At 44.7% G+C, this 25,359-nt stretch overlaps 1 long non-coding RNA gene across 2 annotated transcripts; it reads left to right on the plus strand.

Moving 5' to 3' along the window:
- Nucleotides 1-25,017, plus strand: LOC309871634. Of its 2 annotated transcripts, none has more exons than XR_014315392.1 (3): nt 1-91; nt 24,004-24,071; nt 24,642-25,017. It is a non-coding gene; the product is annotated as an uncharacterized lncRNA (long non-coding RNA). The 2 variants fall into 2 exon arrangements; XR_014315393.1 differs by lacking the exon at nt 1-91 and adding an exon at nt 23,337-23,554.
- The last annotated feature ends 342 nt before the right edge of the window (nt 25,018-25,359 follow it).

Raw genomic sequence — 25,359 nt, forward strand, 5'->3', positions numbered from 1 at the left:
TCCGCCCTACACGGAACTCAAGCAGGGCAGTCAGGGAGTTCCCCAGATGGAAACCAAGGTGCTGTTACCGGAAGAAGGAAAATGTCTTCTGGTAAGTGAAACAACAGCTGTCGGCCGGCCCATCATACCTGTTCCCGCTGCCTGCGACGCCCCTTCCCCATTTTTTACCGCAACAGTTCTGGTAGAAGAGACAAAAGACTGAAAATGGCGCACATGTCTATGAACGTAAGAGATTGGCAAGAATAGTGGTTCTCAAAATGTGTTTTTATTTTTATTTTATTGTTTAAAAATATTTTAAACTATTAAAAATCAAATATTAAAATATCAAAAATATTTTAAAATTATTTTTTAAATTATTTATTTATTTGTTTGTTTTTAAAATTTTATTTATATATTTGACACAGAGAGAGATCACAAGTAGGCAGAGAGGCAGGCAGGGGAAAGAGTAAGCAGGATCCCTGCTGAGCAGAGAGCCCAATGCGGGACTCGATCCCATGAACCTGAGATCATGACCTGAGCTGAAGGCAGACGCTCAACCCACTGAGCCACCCAGGCGCCCCCTTAAAATTATTAAAAAAAATTTTTTTTTAATTTATTTATTTGCCAGAGAGAGAGAGAGAGAGGGCACAAGCAGGGGGAGCGGCGGCAGGCAGAGCTCCTGGGGAGTCCGATACGGGACTCGATCCCAGAACCCCCGGATCATGATTTGAGGCAAATGCAGATGCTTAACCAACTGTGTCACCCAGACATTCCTGAAAATGTGTGTGTGTGTGTGTTTGAAGATTTTATTTATTTATTTGACAGAGAGTGAGACACAGCGAGAGAGGGGAACACAAGCAGGGGAAGTGGGAGAGGGAGAAGCAGGCTTCCCGCAAAGCAGGGAGCCCAGTGTAGGACTTGGTCCCAGGACCCTGGGATCATGATCTGAGCTGAAGCCAGAGGCTTAATGACTGAGCCACCCAGGCGCCCCTGAAAATGTGTTTTTAAGCTCAGTTGCAGCACCTGGGCATTTGTTGGAAATGCAAATTCTCGGGCCCCACCCTTGATTTCTCGGGTGTGCCCAGCATCTGTGTTTTCTCGAGGCTTCCAGGTGATGCTGCTGAACCGGTAAGCTTGAAGAGCCCCCGCTGAAGATACTAATATTCACACACAGTGGGAAGCTATTGGGCCCTCCCGGTTCCAGAAACCCTGTTTCTAGAGGCTTAGGCTTTGAAGAAGAACAAGGTGTGCATTAGTCACAAAAGCAGCGATCATTTTTCTGGTGACAAACTTAATCATTCAGATTGTTTCGTGCCATGGCTCCTGTGGCTTCCGTTCCGTTAGCACCTGTTCAACACTCTTTTCTCTTGCCTAGAGGCCAGAAGATGGCCGAAGATGGGATCTTCCAGCCCCTTTCCCTTTGAAGCTATGTCAGAGGGGGCCTTTGGAGGGGACACTGGAGAGAATTTGATTCCCTTTCCGAAACATAAACGGGGAGAAATGCAATGAGTGAGGCCTTTTTTCCTTCCCCGTTGTTCTCATCTGGAGCATGGATGTGATGCCGGCAGGCGCATAGCCATCTTGAAAGTAGGGGATGAAAATCGGTGTGTTCAAGACCCTGCGGCAGGAGGGGCGCCTGGGTGGCTCAGGCGTTTGAGCGTCGTGCTAAAAATGGTGCGGCGGGAAAGCAGAAATACTGATGGACAGCCCCCGTGGCCCTGACTTCTTGTCTGGGGAGAAAAACAACTCTCTTTTGTTTAGTCCACTGTATGTTGGGCTGCCTATTACTTTCCACCAAATGCATTTGCTTTTTTTTTTTTTTTTTTTAAGATTTTATTTATTGATTTGACAGACACAGATCACAAGCAGGCAGAAAGGCAGGCAGAGAGAAAGAGGGGGAAAGCAGGCTCCCTGCTAAGCAGAGAGACCAATGGGGGTCTTGATCCCAGGACCCGGAGATCATGACCTGAGCCCAAGACAAAGGCTTAACCCACTGAGCCACCCAGGTGCCCCTCCTTTTTTTTCCCCCCAATTAAAATATTTATTTATTTATTTGAGAGAGAGAGAGCACACAAGCTGGGGGCAGGAGCAGAGGGAGAGGGAGAAGCAGGGAGCCCAACTAGTGGCTTGACTCCAGGACTCCAGGATCATGAACAGAGCTGAAGACAGACACTTAACCAAATGAGCCACCCAGGCGCCCCAGCCAAATACATTCCTAATACACATACACAGTATGTGGAGTCTATCTACTTTTCAGATCCTAAGAATAAAAAAGACAAATATATTGACTCCAAAATACAAAAAGAAAAACATAAAATAAAAATTAATATGACTCTAAGATATAATATTAGAGTAGGATTATTAATTGTGAAATTCACTCTTCATGCAAATGCCTCTAAATATGGAAAGTAATGTTGGTTAGACTATCTCACTTTGCAAAAATGCAAAGTGATGTATGTGTGGCGACTGCTTAGAAGGCTTGGCCCATAGCAAATTCAATGAATAGTAATCTAATAACTTGAATTACAAAACTAATGTTAAGATTTTCTATAACAAAAAATGGCATTAATGCAGGATATGAGTACATTAGAAAATGTTTTGTAAGACACGATGTGGGACTTCTTTCATTGTCAAACATTAAGTGTGCTTTTCAGGATCATTGTAGGGCATCGCTAGAGTCTGATAACATCTATTATATTTTAAGCCAATTAAATATCCAAGCGCCTAAGATGAGAAAACTGCCACAGTGAGCTTTAGGAGCAGTTAAATGGAACGATTACTTTTTTTGTTTGAACATTGACCCTCTAGGGTAGATACTGCGAATTGTTCAATAGCGGTTCACTTCTTCCTCTAGGTTATTATCTTTCCATTATTTTGCACTGTCTGTCTCTCATAGCCAAAATGAATCATGACTGATAGATAGCTTTGTTTGATTTTTAAATTATATGCATGTGAACAAAATATTTTATTGATGGTGGTGGTTACACACCTGGATACAACTGCCCACACTCATAGAATCGTGCACTTAAAATGGGATGAATTATATGGTGTATAAATTACATCTCGAAGAAAGCAGGGTAGAAAAGGAAAAAAAAGAACATTTTTTAAAAATGTAAAGAAAAAATATCTATGTGTATTAGCATTCTCCAAAGAAATAGGAGATGTGTATGTGTGTATTACTATATTATAGTATATGTATGTAATCTCTTTATGTAAGGAATTGGCTCACAGTACTGGAGGTTGGCAAACACAAAATGTACAGAGCCAATGTCCTCGTTCAAGTCCAAAGACCAGCAGGCTGTAGTAGACCCAGGAGGAGTGATGTCCTAGCTCAGAGGCTATCAGGCTGGAGCGTTCTTATTCAGGAGCGAGTCAATCTTTTACTTTATCCATACTGTCAACTGATTAGACGCGGCCCACCACATGGTGGAGGCAATCTGCTTTACTCAATCTACTGATTTAAATGTTAATCATATCTAAAAACATGCTCACAGAAACACACAGGATAATACAAAAGGGAAACACAAAAGGAGGCTCTTTGTGTGATATGCCTGTAAGCTTATTTTTCTTTTGTCACTGGAAAAGTTATCTATATGTATGAAAAATATTCAAACTGTAACAAAATGTTGTATAATTAAAAATAAAAGCCCTAAAATTAAAATGAAAAAGTCCTAAAATTAAAAAAGGGGGCTGACTGCCTCAGTTGGTGGAGCATGTGGCTTTTAATCTCAGGGTTGTGAGTTTGAGCCCCACGTTGGATGTAGAGATCACAAAAAAGAAAATCTTTAAAAAAGTGGATAGATGAAAAATATAAACAAATAAACAAATAAATAAAAAAAGTCCTAGACCCTCTGACCAGAGTCATTCATCATTCCTGATTTCTCGTTTTGGGAACATATTTTTGAAATATATTATGCTTGTACAAGCATAACTCTGTGTGTGTGTGTATGCTTGTGTGCTTTGGAGATATTAAGCCCATGTGTTAAAATAATTTGTTCTAGAACAAGACACTCCATAGCCCAGGATCCCAAGTCTAGCCTGAAGGACACAGACAAGCGAGGTCCTTGCAAAGCGTAGAAAGCCTTCTCCTTCCTTCTCTGATAATAGGGTCATGCATGAGGTTGGGAGCCCTTGTGGGAAAGGGAGACGTGATTTAGAACAGCAGGCTTCAAACCGGGGTGTTGGTGCCCCTCGGGAGCCTCTTAAAGAGAGTTTAAGAGAATCACTTTATAGCTCCTCTGCTTCTTTTTATATCTTTCTTGCCAGATTTTCTTTCCCACTGCCCTCTGCCCAGTACCCCATCTATCCATTTACGGAGAGTCACACTTCTCCCCTTTGTTTTGTTTTTTAAAAAGATTTTGTTGGGGCGCCTGGGTGGCTCAGTGGGTTAAAGCCTCTGCCTTTGGCTCAGGTCATGATCCCAGGGTCCTGGGATTGAGCCCCATGTCGGGCTCTCTGCTCTGTAGGGAGCCTGCTTCCTCCTCTCTCTCTCTCTACCTGCCTCTCTGCCTACTTGTGATCTTTGTCTGTCAAATAAATAAAATCTTATAAAAAAATAAAAAGATTTTGTTTTTAGGGGTGCCTACCTGGCTCAGTCAGTAGAGCATGGGATTCTTGATCTAGGGGTTGAGTTTGAGCCCCACACTGGGTGTAGAGATTATGTAAATAAAATTTAAAAGTGTGTATTTGAAGATTTTATTGGCAAAGAGGACCAGGTAAAACTTCTATTCTATTGTTCACGGCTTTTAAAAAATAGATGATGGTAGAAAACAAACTATTATGGTATTGATATTCTGTGGGGAACATTTCAGAGCGAAGAAACTGTTTTAAGATGTCAATATATATGATGTGCCAACATTACATCCTTTCAGCTACTTCAAAAATGTAATTTAGGAAAAAATGTGCAAGTATCTATATAGTATGTTGAAAATGGTTTGAGGGGTGTCTGAGTGGCTTAGTCGGTTAGGGGTCTGCCTTCAGCTCGGGTCATGATCTCAGGGGCCTGGGATGGAGCCCCAGTCGGGCTCCCCCTGCTCAGGGGAGAGTCGGCTTCTTTTCTTCTCTTTCCCTCTACCCCTCCTCCTGGCTTGTGCTTGCACACGTGCGTGTGCATGCTCTCTCTTTTAAATAAGTAAATGAAATATTTAAAAAAGAAAATACCTTGAGAAAACAAGTGACTGAAAAGCTTGAAGACAATTAAGAAGCAGAGAGAGGGAGCCTGGTGGCTCCGTTTTCTGGCTTAGCATATGGCAATGGGGGAAGAGAAAATCAGAGACCGAAGGCCCGGAGGGGGAAGAGAGTGCCACGGGGGGAACGCTAGGGAGGAGGGCCTCAGCCCACACCTGATTCTGACCAAGGGAGCGAGGGGGGTGGGCTGTACGCGGGCGCTGCTGATGAAAGACAGAACAGAGGCATGGGCAGGCAGAGTGCAGGCCCGGGGAGCACTCCCAGGACATTCCTGCATGCTACCTGCCATGGGGTAGATGATGGCTAGGCTTGAGGTGACCCTGTGCTGAGAGGTGTACGGGCAAGCCTTGGCTGGGCCTGGGTGGAGATTGTAGCAGAAACTTCCGGAAGTCTCCAGTGCTGGGCCAAGGTGGAACCCAGCCCACAGCATATACTTGGGCAGCAGATGCTGGGAGCAAGCCCTGGGATGGATGGGATCCAGCCAGGTGCCCCCTTGGAGGCTACCCACCCATCCCAAGCTGAAGACCAGCCTCCAAGCAGGGTCAACACGGTTATGCAGATGCTGCACTGCACAAATGCACCGGGCTGAAGAGGGCTAAAATTCAGTTTTTGCTCTGGTCCAGAAGGAAATTTTTTCTAATTTGCCTTTCAGAGGGAAACTTCTGCAAATTTACATAAAGACACCCCCCATCCCCCGCTGCCACAGGCTGGGGCAGATGACCTACAAAAATTTGTATAAACTCAACATTCTTTAATTTCTTTTTATAGTGGGAGCTCGCTCTGGGCTGTAGTCTATAAGCAAGGTTCAGCCTGTAGACATACATGGTTTGATCCATAGAAAAATGTTACATAAAAATCTACATTTCCTATTTCCCTTAAAAAAATAAAACCCAGAGGGCACCTGGGTGGCTCAGTGGGTTAAAGCCTCTGCCTTCGGCTCAGGTCATGATCTCAGGGTCCTGGGATCCAACCCCGCATTGGGAATCTCTGCTCAGCAGGGAGCCTGCTTCTTCCTCTCTCTCTGCTGGCCTCTCTGCCTACTTGTGATCTGTGTCAAATAAATAATTAAAATCTTAAAAAAAACAAAAAAAGTAAAAAAAAAAAAGACCCAGAGAGGTGCCTGGGTGGCTCAGTCATTGAGCGTCTGCCTTTAGCTCAGGTCACAATCTCCCTCTCTCACTCCCCCTGCTTGTGTTCCCTCTCTTGCTATGTCTTTCTCTGTCAAATTAATAATAATAATAATAATAATAATAATACCACCCAGGAATTAATGACAACTCTTCATTCCCACATGGCAACCAAATGCTGCTGCCAGTAGATAAGTACATGGTCTCCATTTTTCCCCAGTCCCCACCATTCCCTATTGTCTCCAGCTAGCTGGGTTCACTCATTTGCTTTACCTTCTTGACCCCTATATGAACCATTTGTGTTCACTACTATGTTTGTGCTCACTACTATGCTGTGATATGCCTTGCTTTCCTCATTCAGTCATCTCTCTCAGATATGGTTCTCTATGTAGAGAGTTGCCTCATCTTTTAAATGGCTATGGTGACCGTTTGTACGTCCCTTTGTGTTCTTACTTAGAACCTTCCCTATTAATGATCATTTAGGTTGTGGCCAACTTCTTGCTGCTACAAATAATGCTGTAGGGAATATAGTGATATCCTTACTCCTGCTTTATTTAAAAAAATTTTTTTAAAGACTTTTTATTTATTTCACAGAGAGAGACAGATCTCAAGTAGGCAGAGAGGCAGGCAGAGAGAGAGAGAGCAGAAAGCAGGCTCCCCACTGAGCAGAGAGCCCAATGTGGGGCATGATCCCAGGACCCTGGGATCATGACCTGGGCCGAAGGCAGAGGCTTAACCCACTGAGCCACCCAGGTGCCCTGTTGCTCCTGCTTCAGATATAGATGATAGTGTACCAGAATGGGCTTATATCTGCTCCAGAGAACCAATTGTTCAAAATTCAAGAATTTTTTTTTTAAGATTTTATTTTATTTTTTCCCAAAGATTTATTTATGTATTTTAGAGAGAGAGAGAGCCAGTGAGCATGAGTGTGCATGTGCATACACAAGTAGGGGAAGGGGCAGGAGGAGAGGGAGAGAAGTAGACTCCCTGCTGAGCACAGAGTGGGGCTCCGGGGCTCAATCCCAAGACCCCGAGACCGTGACCTGAGCGGAAACCAAGAGTCGGTCGCTCAGTGAACTGAGCTATGCAGGTGCCCCTAAAGGTTTTATTTTTAAGTAATCTCTATACTCAACCTGAGGCTCAAACTTAATCTCAAACCCTGAGATCAAGAGTTGCGTGCTCCACGGACTGAGCCAGCCAGGGGCCCTCAAAATACAGGAATCTTGAAGAGCCAGTTGTTAAAATGTAGGTTGCTTAAAAGCAGCTATGGTAGAAATATTTCCACCACGGGAGCTGGCAAATGCTACAAATCACGGGCACATCACCGCCAAAGGGGAGGCTGAAGCGGTCCAAAGGTCAGGAGTCAGAGGGCAGGACCAGTTCGCACCAAGAAGTCAGAACAGGCTTTGGCCAGAGAGGGGGAACTTGTAGGTCAGGGAAGGAATTGAGATCTGGACAGCTGATTGACTTTTTCCCAAAACTATGGGCCCTCTGAAGTAAAACCAGGGCTCTATGAGGGGGGGGATTTTTTTTTTTTTTAAGATTTTATTTATTTATTTGACATAGAGAGATCACAAGTAGGCATAGAGGCAGGCAGAGAGGGGGGCAGGAAGCAGGCTCCTTGCTAAACAGAGAGCCCAATGCGGGGCTTGATTCCAGGACCCTGGGATCATGACCTGAGCTGAAGGCAGAGGCTTTAACCCACTGAGCCACCCAGGTGCCCCTTTTTAAATTTCTTTTAAAGATTTTATTTATTTATTTATTTTACAGAGCGTGGGAGAGAGAGTGAGAGCACAAGCAGGGGGAGCAGCAGAGGCAGAGGACAAAGCAGACTCCCTGCTGAGCAGGGAGCCCAACGAGGGACTTGATCCTAGGACTCCGGGATCATGACCTGAGCCAAAGGCAGATGCTTAACCTACTGAGCCACCCAGGTTCCCTAAGTGTAGGGTTTCTTAGTCATATAAGGTGCTGGCCAATCTTGCTTTAATACCCAACACACTGGTTCCTAGGACAAGTGCTATTGCCTAGAGCTCAGCTCAGAGATTATGACACAAGCTCAAAGATTTTTCCCTTGATTGCAGTAGTGATCAAATCAGAAAATGAATGCAAATATTTGGGAAAGCGTAAAATAGCCTCCCAAAATATTAGGCGAGTGTTAGGAAATGCCCGAGTAGTGATTTCCGCTGCAATAATCACCACCTTCACAAGGGAAAATCAAACCCTGCTTGGTCCCGGCCCAGTAAAGTGGCAGCATGCAATGCTTCGTCCCGGCCCAGCCTTGTTGGCCGTCATTTCATGCCCCCAGGAAAGGAAAGACACAGGGTTCGGAAAAACAGAAGGTCTCCTGCATTATCGATGACCGTATTCGTGGAGATTAAAGAGGCAGTTTGTCCTCATAGGATTGTGAACTCGGTGATTTTCACAGCAGGACTCAGCCACTTTGGGGGGTAATGCACACTGGACATGAAAATGTCTAAGGCAGGTGTTTCTGATTCATGACTCTCTTTTCTAGTCAGATCTCGGTGACTTTCCCTTGGTCCTGCAGACATCTAGATAGGTCAAAGAATCTGCCCCCCCCATTTCTTCCCAGATTCCTTCCTCAAGGGTCCCCCAGCCCCTGCACTGGTCACTGCTAGGAGCTCGCCCATCCTTCCCTCTTCGTTTCTTCCTTCCTTCCTTCCTATTTTCTTTATTTATTTGACAGAGAGACACAAATGAGAGAGAGAGAACACAAGCAGGGGGAGTGGGAGAGGGAGAGGCAGGCTCCCCGCTGAGCAGGGAGCCCAATGTGGGGTTTGAGCCCAGGACCCCGGGATCATGACCTGAGCCGAAGGCAGATCCTTAATGACGGAGCCACCCAGGCACCCCATCTAGCAGTTCTTTCTTGATGTGTGACTTGTCCCCATGCAGTAGGGACTTGACAGCAGGCCCGTGCTGGGGGAGAAAGCAGGCGTCAAGTTCAGCAGCTCCCACCCGAAATCAGGGCCGGAAAACCAGACTACAGCTTCTCTAACCACTCAGAGAGAGGCTGCTCCAGGGGTGCCGTCGGCTGGGGTTCCCAAATGTGAGTTCACCGTGGCTTAAAACGTCCCCCCACATGATGAGACAGAGGCAGGGGCAGTGCCTGATGAAGGCGGCCCCTCGAGAGGGAATGAGCACTGTGTGCGGTTGCTGGGTGTCACAGGCGGACCTTGGCTTCCTTCCTGTCAGCCACAGGGGCGCACATGGCGGAGAGAGCAGAGGCAGGAAGGGAGGGACACCCCGACTCCATGACCCTGCAGAAATCAGGTTAAAATGATGCTGCGGGGTGACGTGATTTCCGGACAGCCCCATCCCCTCTTGTTCTTATCCTACATCCAACTTGGTGCTTGAACCCACAGTCCTGAGATCAAGGGTCACTTGCCCCACTGACTGAGCCAGCAGGCACCCTGAAACTGAACTGTTTTTTATTTTTTTATTTTATTTTTATTATTTTTTAAAGATTTTATTTATTTATTTGACAGAGAGATATCACAAGTAGGCAGAGAGAGAGAGAGGAGGAAGCAGGCTCCCTGCCGAGCAGAGAGCCGATGCGGGACTCGATCCCAGGACCCTGAGATCATGACCTGAGCCGAAGGCAGCGGCTTAACCCACTGAGCTACCCAGGTGCCCCCTGAACTGTTTTTTAATGTCAATAGGTAGAGAGACCAGTGAACAGTGTAATACATTGTTAAGCAAGAAGCAACAGTCCTAGATCCCTTTTCCTTTTCAATGTAACAGCATGAAGCGTCCAACTCAGCTCTCCCCACTTTCAAATAACACCGTCATGGAGTTGGCATTCTCCTGTCGCAGCAACGGCGAACATTCTTCACATTCTTAACAGGGCATTTGGGGCCACTCGGGATTCTGATTGGAAAGCCGTGCCCTAAACTTGTTTCAATCTATCTTTGATTCAGAAATGCTCTGATTATTTCATAGCAGGTGCCGTAATTAATGACGGTGATCAGACTGAATGAAAGAGGAAACTAATAAACCCTTCCCTGGCCACGTTCATAAAATAGAAGAATGCTAAAAGGCACTAATGGCTTGATAAGGAGCTCTCACCTCCTTGGGGCTTTCAACCTGCAGTCACACCCCAAAACATCACCCCGACTGTCACGTATGCCCAGAGTTCCTGACTGAGTTCCTCCTAGAAAATAGAGCCTTCAAACTGCATGAGGTTGAACCCCAAGAAACATGGACTGGTTTAAACAAACAAACAAACAAACAAACAACCACTTTGCCCATAGACTTCCCAGTCGCATGGTCTTGTAATGGATTGTTGTGTTATGTTATTTTTTCATGCTGTTTTGTCATATTTTACAGTGTATTTTATTTGTTTGTTATCTACCTTATAAGAATGAAAACTCCGAGGTCAGGGGTCTGGTATTGTTCCCAGCAAGTATTCATAATATGTTTTTGGAATGAATTAATGCGTGATCTCTTTAATATCAAAAAAACCAAAGCATTTAAAGAAAGAAAAATCTGAATTAAAAAGTGGATTATTACAGTGAGAAATAGGAGACAACTGAAATATGCTTGAGTAGGGGAATGGTTCTGTACATTACGGTATATTCACGTTTTGGATTATGGGATCATTTAGAACATGTTAGGTTGAATGTAACAGAAAATCTAATACTGACTGGCTGAGGGAATTGCTGGAGACCATTGTTTCTCATCTTGCAAAAATCCTTGGCAACATGGGCTTTTGGTTGGGTTTGGTTCAGGGGCTTGATGTTTTTCCTGAAGGATAAGGTGTCTTTCTTTCTTTCTTTCTTTTTTTTTTTTTTTTAGAGACTTTATTTATTCACTTGACAGAGAGAAACAGTGAGAGAGGGAACCCAAGTAGGGCGTGCTGGGAGAGGGAGAAGCAGGTTTTCCATGGAGCAGGGAGCCCAATGCGGGGCTCGATCCCAGGACCTTGGGATCACGACCTGAGCCAAAGGCAGGCGCCTAACAACTGAGTCACCCAGGTGCCCCAAGGACAAGGTTCCTTTCAATTTGTCTGGTCTTTCTCCTTCAACAGCAGCTTCAACACAGAAGATCGCTTCCAATTCCATGAGCCCAAAATGCCCGTCAAAGCTACAGCAGTTAGGATTTTATTTTATGATTTAGTTATATTCAAACAGGGAGGGAGAGAGTTCCTCTTCCAGATGTCCCAGAAAATCGAGCCTCTCACTAGCTTAACTCGAGCCCAGTGCCCATCCTTGACCTAAGAATGAGAGCCAGGAGAATGGCTCCCACGGATTTACCTGGGTCTATGCCACAGACCCGTTCCTGGAGCTGGGTGCCCACAGCTTTCCATAAGGTAGTACAGGGGAAGGGTGGTGTCCAGAATGACAAGTCCAGCATTTTCCAAAGAAAATGGAACAAAGATATGATCTATTTTCCATGGTTAAATGATTACATTGATGTAAAAAAAATACATAAAATGAAAAACATCACACACTATTTTCTACAGTTGCATATGTATCCATGTAAATACATACAAAGAATTCTGGAAGGATCTATTGCAAACTTACAGTAGTGGTCATTTTGGGGGAGGGTCCCAAGATTAGGAATTTTAGTTAAAGGGCTGTTTTATTATTATTATTATTATTATTATTTTACTTATTATTATTTTAAAAAATAGGGCTATTTTAAATTTTACCTAGAAAAATGATCCTCAATCACGGGCAATTCTGCCCTCCCACAGGAGGCAAAGTGTCCAGATATTTTTGGTTGTCACAAGGGGTGTGGGGGCAGGAATGCGGGGGAGGGGGAAGGGCTTCTGGCATCTGGTGGGTGGAGGCCAGAGATTCTGCTGTAAACACAGGGAGCACAGAGTCTTCTTCACAACCGAGAGTTGTCTAGCCTGAACTGCCAGTAGTGCCGAGGACGTTGAGACACCCTGGTCTGTCTATCCAGAATGTTATACTTTTTTTTTTTTAAGATTTTATTTATTTACTTGGCAGACAGAGATAACAAGTAGGTGGAGAGGCAGGCAGAGAGAGAGGAGGAAGCAGGCTCCCCGCTGAGCAGAGAGCCTGATGCAGGGCTGATCCTAGGACCCTGAGATCCTGACCCGAGCTGAAGGCAGAAGCTTTAACCCACTGAGCCACCCAGGCGCCCCCAGAATGTTATACTTTTTATAAGGAGATGGGATTCAAGTTTTACTTGCATAGTGATAGTTGATTTTAGTTTATTTTTTTTTTAAGATTTTATTTATTTATTTGACAGAGAGAAAGATCACAAGCAGGCAGAGAGGCAGGCAGAGAGAGAGCAGGAAGCAGGCTCCCCGCTGAGCAGAGAGCCGGATGTGGGGCTTGATTTCAGGACCCTGAGATCATGATCTGAGCTGAAGGCAGAGCCTTAACGCACTGAGCCACACAGGTATCCTGATTTTTTTTTTTTTTTTTAAAGATTTTATATATTGGGGCACCTGGATGGCTCAGTTGATTTAGCGACGGCCTTCGGCTTGCGTCATGATCCTGAAGTCTCAGGATTGAATCCCACCTCTGGCTCCCTGCTCAGCAGAGCGCCTGCTTCTCCCTCTGACCCTCCCCCTTCTCATGCTCTTTCTCTCTCAAATAAATAAAATCTTTAAAAACATTTTATTTATTTGACAGAGAGAGAGAGACGGACAGCGAGATAGGGAACACAAGCAGGGGGAGTGAGAGAGGGAGAAGGAGGGATCCCAGGACCCTGAGATCATGACCTGAGCCGAAGGCAGAGGCTTTAACCCACTGAGCCACCCAGGTGCCCCACAAGTTGATTTTTTATAAAAGGATGTCGTGGATGCCATGATGTGGCGTCCGTGTACCCCTGCAGGACCAGTCATTTATTCCCCCAGCGGAGGCCGGGAGTTGTGGCTGCTGATGACTCACAGTTCTAGTGAATTCTTCAGAAATTGCCCTTAGCTTAAAGGAAGCTGCTCTAAGATGACAAGTCCTCTTCAAGGGCAGCCTTTATCCTGGAGAGCCCTCAGCACTCTTGACACGGTGAGACAATACTTCTTTGTCCTGGGGACCAGCCTGGGGGCGGTGGGGTGCTCAGCAGCATCTCTGGCCTCTTCCCACTAAACACCCAGGAGCACCCCTCCGGCAGCAGCAACAACCAAACTGTCTGCAGACAGGGCTGAGTGCTCTCTGGGGGCCCGATCGGCACCCTCCCTGCATTAAGGACCACTGCGGGGTCCAATGCCTGGTTGATACAAGGATACAAAGGCCAGGCCGCCAGCCTCCCTTCTGGAATTGTCTGAGGACCATCTCCCCTTTATGGCCCCACAGCGGGTAGGCTGAGGCTTCCACTGCAATTGCCTCCTAATTTGATTTCTCCCTCGGCACCCCTACCTCCCCTCACCCCTTCACAGGTGTCGTTTGCAAGAACTCTTCCCAGTAAACCGTCTACCTGCAAACCTCCCTCCCAGAATCTGTTCCCTGGGACTGAACAGGTTCAGGACTGAGATCAAGGCAGCAGAGGGCTTGAGTGACTTCTGGAAGGAACCACTGCCTGTAAGAAGTAGAGCTAAGACTGCGGCCTGCCTCCTTATTCCGGAAATGGTCTCAAGCATTCAGCTTCACAACCTTCGTTTCACATTCGGCTCCGCTGACCCCAGAGGGAGCCTGGCTTTCCCACCCCCACTCCTACCCCATGTGTGTTTCTGTAATTGAAGGAGTAGAAGAAAAATGCATAGAATGTGAAACCTGGTGGCATTACCTCAATTCCCTTTTCTTTGTTGCTCCTGAGCTACATACCTTACAGACAAGCTTGTCTGCAAACTTTCCGCCAGCTGACAGGCAGCAAGTCCAAACATGTAGACATTTCAACTGCAGGTAATTAACACAACTGCTTAAAGGCCTCTGTTCAGAAAATGTTTTCCTTTGGATAAAAATATGGATGTCAGATGAAAGGCCCATAGAACCATCATGGTTGGGACGAGGTCATTGCTCAGTTGGGAGGGCTCATTGCTAACAATACCGGACAGTTAGGGATGTTAGAAGGCCTTGGTCTGTTGTGAGAGCTCTTACAATAACAAAATAATTAATAATAATGATGATATACCTTATTTTAATCATTATATGGTATATACTAATAATAAGCATTAATTAAGCCATTGCTATATGCCAGGCCAACATGTTTTATATATACATATTAAAAAAATTTTTTTTTAAAGATTTTATTCATTTGGGACTCCTGGGTGGCTCAGTCAGTTAAACGTCTGCCTTCAGCTCTGGTCATGATCCTAGGGTCCTAGGATCGAGTCCCACATTGGGCTCCTTGCTCAGCAGGGAACCTGCTTCTCCCTCTGCCTGCTCTTCCCCCTGCTTGTGCTCTCTCTCTGTTAAATAAATAAATAAAATCTTAAAAAAATATTTTATTCATTTGGCAGAGAGAAAGTGAGCACAAGTAGGGGGAGCAGCAGGCAGAGGGAAAGGGAGAAGCAGGCTCCCCCCCAAGTGGGGAGCCCAGTGTGGAACTCAATCCCAGGACCCTAAGATCACGACCTGATCAGAAACCAAGAGTCATGGGGCACCTGGGTGGCCATCGGCTCAGGTCATGATCTCAGGGTCTTGGGATCAAACCCCACATCGGGTTCTCTGCTCAGCAGGGAGCCTGCTTCCCCCCTCTCTCTCTGCCTGCCTCTCTACCTAGTTGTGATCTCTCTCTCTTTGTCAAATAAATAATCTTTAAAAAAAGAAAAAGAAAAAGAAAAAAAACCCCAAGAGTCAGATGCTCAGCTGACTGCACCACCCAGGTGCCCTCCTGTTCATTATATCTTAAAAGGAAAACATAATTACAGATTAGTGATGCATTTTCAAGCACTGGAACTGGCAACTTTCCTGTAACACATAAGTATATTATTCAACTACGGATCCTTCAAGTGTCCCACTTCTTTTTCCAGCCTTGTGTTATACGCAAAGAAGCAGGGGCGTTGATCCTTTACTCAGTGTTTAACATTCTGCAGCACAGCCATCTCGAGGAGTGTTGCAAGAACTGGAACTGACTTTGTCACCGGTCTCTGTGCTCAGAAACCCTGACTTGGGTTTTGTATTGCTTTGTTTTTGCTTTACCACTGCCGGGCAGGATCTGATCAGGTTGAACTTCCTGTAGTATAATTCACAGAAAAGTTATTTATGGCTTCTTAATCTTCCTGATCTAAAGTAGCAACTTAGGGTAAAGGAAGAGTGTGCAGAGGAAGTGGAGCACAGAAAAGAAAAAAGAAAGAAAGAAAGAGAGGAGAAAGAGAAAAGAAATAAAAGCCCAGGGCAATCATCATTTATGGGATGTCCTTTATGGGAAGAAAGTGTTCAAAATCATAGGCTGCGTTAGTGTATCGTATTTAATGTCACATTAAATAGATTGTATTGATTTATTAATGTTATATTAAAAATTTAATTTATGTAATATAATTTAATTTATATAATTATTAAATTTATTATTGATTAATTTATCAATGTCGCATTAAATAGATTTAAAAATCTAACAGAAGAAGTTAAAAAGCAAAATAACACTTAGTTCAGAGATTGAAAACTTGCTCCCTCCCTTTTAGGTACATTCAAGAAGTTTAGTCGAGTGGCCTGGAGTCCCACTGCCTGGGTCTAAATCCTACTCCTGCCATTTCCTAGTTTACTTGAATTAATACACGTAAATGGCTTAGAAAAGTGCTTGGCTCTTAGTAAACACTCATAAATGTCATATAATAATAATGTGATTATAATAATAAGTAATAATAATTTTAGCTATCATTGTTTTAGAGGGATACTTCTTTTCCTCGAATTTCAATTCAACTCAATCACACATAGGCTTAGTCCTTTCTAGGTGCCCAAAGTTGTGTTCTATTGGATAAAACTCAGTTGTGGATAACATCAGGCTACATTGTGTGCTTGGGGTTGAATCCCCTGGAGCCAGCTTTTTTTTTTTTTTTAAAGATTTATTTATTTATCTGATAGAGAAAGCAGGAGAGCACAAGCAGTGGGAGTGGTAGAAGCAGGCTCACCGCTGAGCCGGGAGCCTGATGCAGAACTCGATTCCAGGACCCTGGGATCATGACCTGAGCCAAAGGCAGTTGCTTAGCCAACTGAGCCACCCAGGCACCCCTGGAGCCACCATTTTTATGTGTATGTTGGGCCAGTTGTATGTTGGGCCAGGAGAGCAAGCAGGCCCAAGAAGACTTTGAATGATCAAATGAGCACGTGGAGGGGCGCCTGGGTGGCTCAGTGGGTTAAGCCGCTGCCTTCGGCTCAGGTCATGATCTCAGAGTCCTGGGATCGAGTCCCGCATCGGGCTCTCTGCTCAGCGGAGAGCCTGCTTCCCTCTCTCTCTCTCTGACTGCCTCTCCATCTACTTGTGATTTCTCTCTGTCAAATAAATAAATAAAATCTTAAAAAAAAAAATGAGCACGTGGTATCTAAACAGTGATGAGTGTGATTACCATGGTTCGTTTGCAGATAAAACAGGAACAGATTCCAAATCTCCTATGTTAAAGGGTTGAATAGTGTCCCTCAAAAATTCATATCTACCTGCAACCTGAGATTGGGACTTATTTCCTATGGGAAATAAGGTGTTTGCAGATGTTAGCAAGTTAAAACAAGGGGATACTGAATGAGGTTGTGCCCTCAATACAAAATGACTAGTATGTTGGTATGTTGGTAAGAAGAGAGAAATTTGGACAGAGAGGCCCAGACAGACAGTGGAGAAGGCCACGTGAAGATGGAGACACAGATTGGAGGGATGCGTCTACAAGCCACGGAACAAGGATTCCCAGCACCAACCAGAAGCTAACGGTGGCTGAGAAAGATTCACCCTTGCAGTCTTTGAAGGGAGCACAGCCTGCTGACACTGTGATTTCTGTCTTTTGCTTCCAGAACTGTGAAAGAAGAAATTTCTGTTGTCTGAAACCACCAAGTTTATGGTCATTTGTCACTGCCGTCCTAGGCAACTCACACTCATCATAAGAGAAATGAAAATTAACATTATACCGACAGGCCATTTCTAATCTTCCAATTTTTATAAAAAGGTTTTATTTATTTATTTGTCAGAGAGAGGGATCACAAGTAGGCAGAGAGGCAGGCAGAGAGAAGGGGAAGCAGGCTCCCCACTGAGCAGAGAGCCTGACATGGGGCTCAATCCCAGGACCCTGAGATCATGACCTCAGCTGAAGGCAGAGGCTTAACCCACTGAGCCACCCAGGTGCCCCTAACCTGCCATTTTGATAAAGATCAAAAAGTCTAATAAATATGGGTTAGGGACTTTTTTTTTTTTCTTTTGTACTTTTTGAATACTGCAAACTGAATTAAAATTTAAATTTAAAAAATGAACATATTGGGGTGCCTGGCTGGCTTAGTCAGTGAAGCACACAACTCTTGATCTTGGGGTTGTGAGTTCAAGCCCCACACTGGATGTAGAGCTTACTTTATAAGAAGATATATTAAACAAATAAACAAACAAATAAATAATATTTTAAAAATTAAAAAATTGAGGCACCTGGGTGGTTCAGTCATTTAAGTGTCTGGCTGTTGATTTTGGCTCAGGTCTTGATCTGAGTTCCAGTCATGAGTTCAAATCCCACATTGGGTTCCATGCCCAGCATGGAGCCTACTTGAAAACAAATAATTAAGGGGTGCCTGGGTGGCTCAGTGGGTTGAAGCCTCTGCCTTCCGCTCAGGTCATGATCCCGGGGTCCTGGGATCGAGCCCCGATCAGCAGGGAGCCTGCTTCCTCCTCTCTCTCTGCCTTGCCTCTCTGCCTATTTGTGATCTCTGTCTGTCAAATAAATAAATAAAATCTTTAAAAACAAACAAACAAAAAACCCCCCAAATAATTAAATAAAAAGAAAGGAAGGAAGGAAGAGAGAAGTGGACAAATTCCTTTCACTAACACATATTTTCTGCACAGCCAGTGAGCTAAGGTTGAGCTTTAATTTTTATTTTTTTATTTCTTAAAAATTTTATTTATTTATTTATTTATTTATAAGATTTTATTTGTTTATTTGACAGACAGAGATCACAAGTAGGCAGAGAGGCAGGCAGAGAGAGAGAGAGGGAAGCAGGCTCCCTGCTGAGCAGAAAGCCCGATGCGGGACTCGATTCCAGGACCCTGAGACCATGACCTGAGCCGAAGGCAGCGGCTTAACCGCTGAGCCTCCCAGGTGCCCCGGGCTTTAATTTTTAAATGGTTGGGAAAAAAAAAAAATCTAAAGAATAACTTTTTTGACACATGAAAATTACATAAAACTCAAGTTTCAGTGTCTGCCAATAATGTGAATTGAAAGTCAGCCACGCTCATTCATTTGTGTTTTGGGCCTACAGTTGCAGAGCTGAGACACAGAGGAAGAGGCGCCACAAAGCCTAAAATATTTATTTGGCCCTTTATGTAAAGTTTTTAGATTCCTGTTCTAATGATGATGATGATAATGATGACGATTTTTAAGATTTTATTTATTGGGGCACCTGGTTGTCTCAGTCGGTCTGCCTTAAGCTCAGGTCATGATCCTGGGGTCTCTATCAAATAAATAGATAAGATATTTTTAAAAATGTTTATTTATTTATGAGAGGGAGGGAGAGAGGGAGAGGCACAAAGAGAGAGAGTGAACATGAGAAAGGGGAGCAGCAGGCAGAGGGAGAAGCAGGCTCCCCGCTGAGCAGAAAGCCTAATCCGGGCTCGATCCCAGGACTCCGGGATCATGACCTGAGCCGAAGGCAGAGGCTTACCCCACTGAGCCACCCAGGTGCCACCTAGAAGAGGCTATTTAATATTAAATGGGTATCCTGTCAGAACTTTTTTTTTCTTTTTTAAGTAAACCCTACACCCAATTAGGGCTTGAACTCATGATCTGGAGGTCAAGGGTCACATGCTCTACTGACGGAACCAGTCAGACAACCCCCCCAAGAGGATTTTTCTCTTTTTAGGACTTTTAAAAATTAAACAGCTCATGAAAAACTCCAAAGTAAACTAGGAATATTCTTGCTTTTTCCTAAAGAACATTAGAAAAGCCAGGGCTTCTGTAAACTTAAATTTAAGACCTTTGCCCCACCTGTCTGGGTCTTCCTGTTCTTGAAGCTGGCGAGGCCGTCGGAATGAGAATGGATTCCAAGCCCCTTTCCCTTACCTTATTGAAAATTTTAAGTATTTGATGTTAACAAAACACCAAAATGACCTAGAACGACACTTAGGTTTTACTAAAACTGAATCAAAGCTTCCTGTTTTTGTTGTTTTGATAGTGGGCAGAGCAGTTTATCACCAAAAGAACAAGTTTAAAGGGATACCTGATCCCTTGAAAGTTCAGTGCTTGGTTTATGAGAGAAAACAGGCCCATGTAAAAAGTTAGGTTATAATAGGACGATCAGTAGCTGTATTTTTCCATACTTTTGGACAATGATCCACAGTAAAATAGAAATTTTATACTATGACCCAGCATACATGTGTTTACACACATACTGAAATAAACTCATTGTTTTTGACATATGTCATTTATTTATTTTTATTTTTTTAAAGATTTTATTTATTTATTTGACAGAGAGAGAGATCACAAGTAGGCGGAGAGTCAGGCAGAGAGACAGAGAGAGAAGCAGGCTCCCGCTGAGCAGAGAGCCCGATGCGGGGCTCGATCCCAGGACACCGAGACCATTACCTGAGCCGAAGGCAGCGGCTTAATCCACTGAGCCACCCAGGCGCCCCGACATATGTCATTTAGTGCATTCTGGTACTTTCTATGTTGTTCCATCATTTTAAAAAATATGTTGTATTTATTTATTTATTTAAAGATTTTATTTCTTTAAGTAATCTCTATACCCATCCTGGGGCTCAAACTCACAACCCTGAGCTCCGGAGTCACACACTCACTCCACTGACTGAGCCAGCCAGGCGTCCCCCCGCTCCCCTTTATTTTCTATTCCATTTTGGTTTAGTCTAGTCTGCTTATAAATAAAATATTACTCATAACCCAGAAATTAATTTTATAACCTACTAATGGGTTGAAGCCTGAGGTGTGAAAAACACTGGTCTATATTCTTGAGGATCATGGTCAAGCAGAATGGCCCCAGGAAATTGTTTATTTTTTATTTGGTTTTATTTTAAAGATTTTATTTATTTATTTGACAGAGAGAGATACAGGAGAGTGGCAACACAAGCAGGGGGAGAGGGAGAGGTGGGCTCCCCAGTGAGCAGGGGGGGTCCAATGCAGGGCCTGATCCCAGGACCCCAGGATCATGACCTGAGCTGAAGGCAGTCACTTAAATGACTGAGCCATGCAGGCGCCCACTTTAATGGTGTTTATTTATTTTTTTTTTTAAAGATTTTATTTATTTATTTGTCAGAGAGAGAGAGGGAGAGAGAGTGAGTACAGGCGGACAGAATGGTAGGCAGAGGGAGAAGCAGGCTCCCTGCCGAGCAAGGAGCCCGATGCGGGACTCGATCCCAGGACGCCGGGATCATGACCTGAGCCGAAGGCAGCTGCTTAACCAACTGAGCCACCCAGGCGTCCCCACTTTAATGGTGTTTAAAAAAACAGGTTGTAACTAGCACAGCATTGGGCAGGAACTAGAGCTGCCGGTGACAACTCTCTCTCTCTCATGCGTGTGCCCGTGCGCGCACACACGCCCCTATCCCACTTTTTTTTTTTTTAAGATTTTATTTTTAGGGCACCTGGGTGGCTCAGTGGGTTAAGCTTCTGCCTTCGACTCAGGTCATGATCTCAGGGTCCTGGGATCCAGCCCCGTATTTAAGCAGCCCCAGGGAGCCTGCTTCCCCCTCCCCCTCTGCCTGCCTTTCTGCCTACTTGTGATCTCTCTCTGTGTAAAATAAATAAATAAAATCTTTTAAAAAATAAAATATTTTAAAAATATTTTATTTACTTTACATAAAGAGAAAGATCATAAGTAGGCTGAAAGGCAGGCAGAGGGGGAGGGGGAAGCAGGCTCCCTGCTGAGCAGAGATCCTGATGCGGGCTCAATCCCAGGACTGTGAGATCGTGACCCAAGCCAAAGGCAGAGGCCCAACCCACTGAGCCACCCAGGCGCCCCCAAAGATTTTATTTATTTATTTATTTATTTATTTATTTATTTATAAAGATTTTATGTATTTATTTGACTGACACAGATCACAAGTAGGCAGAGAGGCAGGCAGAGAGAGAGAGAGGAGGAAGCAGGCTTCCCACTGAGCAGAGAGCCCGATGCAGGGCTTGATCTTAGGACCCTGGAATCATGACCTGAGCCGAAGGCAGAGGCTTTAACCCACTGAGCCATCCAGGCACCTCCAAAGATTTTAATTTTAAGTAATTTCCACACCTAAGGTGGAGTTTGAACTCACAACCCGGAGACCAGGAGTCTCACATTCCACCGACTGAGCCAGTCAGGCGACCCCTGAGCTTTCCTGGAGGAGGTAATTGGCCATGCTTGAGCCACAATTCTCTCTCCTAGAGTTGGTCTATAAGGACTGAAGGTGGGTGAAAGACAGTTTACACAGGAAAAATATGGGTAATATTATCCAGAGAAGAGGAGGGCTACCTAAGCACAGTAGAGGGGCACGTGGCTGGCTCAGTGTGTAGAGCATGGGGCTCTTGATCTCAGGATTGTGAGTTTAAGCCCCATAGTGGGTGCAGAGTTTACTTAATAAACAAAATAAAATAAAATGAAATAACACACATAGTAGAGATGTGCACAGTGTGATGTCTGAGATGATCTAAATGATCTAACTGGTGTTTAAGATGACTGAGGCAAAAAGTTCAGGAGGGATAAGTACGCAGGGTTTTGTTAACAGTAGATCTCTAAAAGGCAGGATTGCCAGAAAAACGTTCACATTTTACTTTATCCCCTTCTGTGTCATTTGCACTCATTACCACAAATGTCTTGCTTTTAGAACCAAAATATTTTAAAAAGCAATAAAAAAATTCTTATCTTAAGAAAAAAAGTCAGAATATCTAGAAAAGGCAAATCCACAAAGACAGAAAGTAGCTTAGTGGTTGCCTGGGGCTGGGGGTAGAAATAGGGAGCAGGTGAGCGCGCTGTTCCTGGGTGACTTTGCTGGTTAAGCATCTGCTTTCAGCTTGGGTCTTTGTCCCAGGATCTTGGGATGGAGCCCTGCGTCAGGCTTCCTGCTCATCAGGGAATCTCCTTTCCCTTCTTGGGCTCTAGAATGCAGGTTTTTTGTTTTTTGAATATTTTATTTATTTATTTATTTGACAGAGAAAGAGATCACAAGTAGGCAGAGAGGCAGAAACAGGCACCCCGCTGAGTAGAGAGCCAGAAGCGGGGCTCGATCCCAGACCCTGAGATCATGACCTGAGCCGGAAGGCAGAGGCTTTACCCCACTGAGCCACTCAGGCGCCCCTATGATGCAGTTTCTAAAAACCGTATAACTTCGCCTGGCTCCAATCTTCCAGCCATCCCCAGTCTCCGTGGTTTCTGACAGCATGTTCTTGATCACATCCGCAAATTCTCTCAGTCCTTGGGAATGTAATTCATCAGGTTTTAAAACTTTGTGACAAGGTGAGTAAGGTAAGGAAGCCCCCAGAGCTGAAGGTTTTTCCCAGGGCCTTCGAACCTCTCCCCTTCGTGTGTGATTCTCCCCTGAGTACTTCTCCTTTCGTCTGTGTTTACATTTTGTGATTTCTTAAAAGCAAGTTCCTAGGCAACAGAGAGAGCTGGGGTGGTTGTGGTGCCCCGGGAGCTAGGACTTGGGGACCGCACTGCTGGTGCAGTACTCCCCCACCCCAACTATGCCGCTCCTAGCAGCAGATGTTCACACTTTAGTCTATCGAGCAACCTCTCCTCTTTCTGGAAATTGTGCCCCAGGTTTCCAGGGGGGATTTCCCCTCCCCCATTCAGTCTCTCTGGTTCCAGAGGGGCTGACCCCCACCCTCAGGCTCTAAGAATAAGCAAGTGACTCAGCTCTGCCCGGACACCAGTCTGGCTCATCTCAGGCCCTGGGGATCGGCTCACAGATGGGCATGTGACCCAAGGCCGTCCAGTGAGAGTCGGTTCTGGGATGTTTACTAGAAATAATGGAAAACTAGTGCTCTTCTTTTTTCACCATGATGTGACCAGATGTAGGGGTTGTATCTGCTAAGGGCCACTGTATGGGAAAGGCCTATCAAAGAATGAAACTCCACAGCATTGGTGATAGAGTGGGGAGGTTTACTGCCTTCCAAGAATGAAGCCAACACACAGGAAACAGACCAAGAGATGAAGGACAAGAGAGTCCTGACTCACTGTCTGGATCCATTCATACCTGAACTTGGTGCTACCTGTGACCTTTGCAGTCAAGTGAGCCTGTGAGGTCTCACAATCGGATTTGGGTTTCTTTCTTTCTTTCTTTCTTTCTTTTTTTTTTTTTTTAAAGATTTTCTTTATCTGAGAGTGCAGGTGCATGAAGTTGGGGGGAGGGGGCGGGCAGAGGGAGAAGAGAAGCAGAATCCCCGCTAAGCAGGAAGCCTGATGACGATGATGGGGGGGTGGGGGGGCTCTATCCCAATCACTAGCCGTTGAGAATCCTGATTAATACAGTGTCCTTGGCTGAGCTGGTTCATCTGTTATCTCTGTTTCCTCACCAGGAAGAAAAGTGGGGGGACTGATGAGGACATGTGCTGGGAATCAAATGAAACAATTTATTGAAAACCAACAGGGAAGGGTATAAAGATAATACTGATTTATACTATTGCTAACAGTGTTGAGAGTACCTACTCACTTCCCAACATCTTTTTTCGTATTAACAGAACTCCAGTTTCTATTCTAAGAGACGGCCACTTGGAGTAAAAGTTAAATTTCCCAGCTTCCCTTGCAAGTAGGTATAGTCACATGACCGAGCTCCAGCCAATGAGATGTGAGTGGAAGTGGGGGGGGGGCGGTTCCAGAAACGAAAGAGTGTGCTCTCCTCTCTGTCGGCCTGCTTTCTGCTGCCTGGGTTGCAGACGGGACAGATGGCGCTCCAGCCAGTACTGCGAGTCATGTGACTGTAAAAATGGCGACCTAGAGAAAGTCAGCCGACAGACAGAAACCAGGTCCCTGAGGAAAATGGATGCACCATACCGGCTCCCATGAGCTGACCTACAGACTTCTTCTACATCATGAGAAACATCAACTCCAACTCACTTAAGTCCCTAGTTGCTCACGTGTCTCATACGTACATCCAGACCTGAGTCTAATCGACCGCCATTTTCCCTACACCGTGAGCAACACAGTGCGTTATAATTATGTTTTCCTTTTGGAAGTCTTATAGATAAAAAATGATGCAACTTTATCACTTCGAATTCATTTCTCCTAAGAGTAGATCTTATTTTTATATGGTTATGAGTCATTTGTTCCCCTTTTTTTGTCTGCGAGTTGTCTATTCTCATTTATTTCTTGACTCCAGGCTAAGGCTGCCTCTTCTCTGTGGTTGTAAGACGGCTGCCAGCCGCTCCTGGCTTCTATGTCATGTTAGCGGCCTCAGCAGAGAGAGCACCACTTTCCTGGATGATCCAGCACGAGGTTAGGGTTGTCAGAGGAACAAGAAGGCAAGCCACAGCCTGGAGGAGCCCATTTGCAAAAGCATACAGTAGTCACCCCTCATCCACAAGGGATACGTTCCAAGACTGCCAGTGAATGCCTAAAGCCACGAGTAGTACCAAACCCTATATTTACCATGTTTTTTCCTATACCTACATGTGATAAACTTTAATTTATAAATTAGACACAGTCAGGGATGATCAAAAATAACAATAATAAAGGGTGATTACAGCAACACACCATAATCGAGGTTATGTGAATATGGTCTCTCTCAAAATATCATATTCTACTCATCCTTCTTCCTAGGGAGATGTGAGATGACAAAATGTTTACCTGATGAGATGAAGTGAGGTGAATGACGCAGCCCTTGTGATGTAGTGTAAGGCTACTGTTGACGTTTTTTGTTTTTTAATTTATTTGTTTATTTATTTATTTATTTGACAGAAAGCACAAGTAGGCAGAGAGGCAGGCAGAGGGCTCGGGAGAAGCAGGCTCCCTACTGAATAAGGAGCCTGATATGGGGCTTGATCCCAGGACTCTGGGATCATGACCTGAGCCGAAGGCAGTTGCTCAACCAACTGAGC

The sequence above is a fragment of the Mustela nivalis genome (genome assembly GCF_964662115.1).
Source record: "Mustela nivalis genome assembly, chromosome: 8".
NCBI lineage: Eukaryota > Metazoa > Chordata > Mammalia > Carnivora > Mustelidae > Mustela > Mustela nivalis.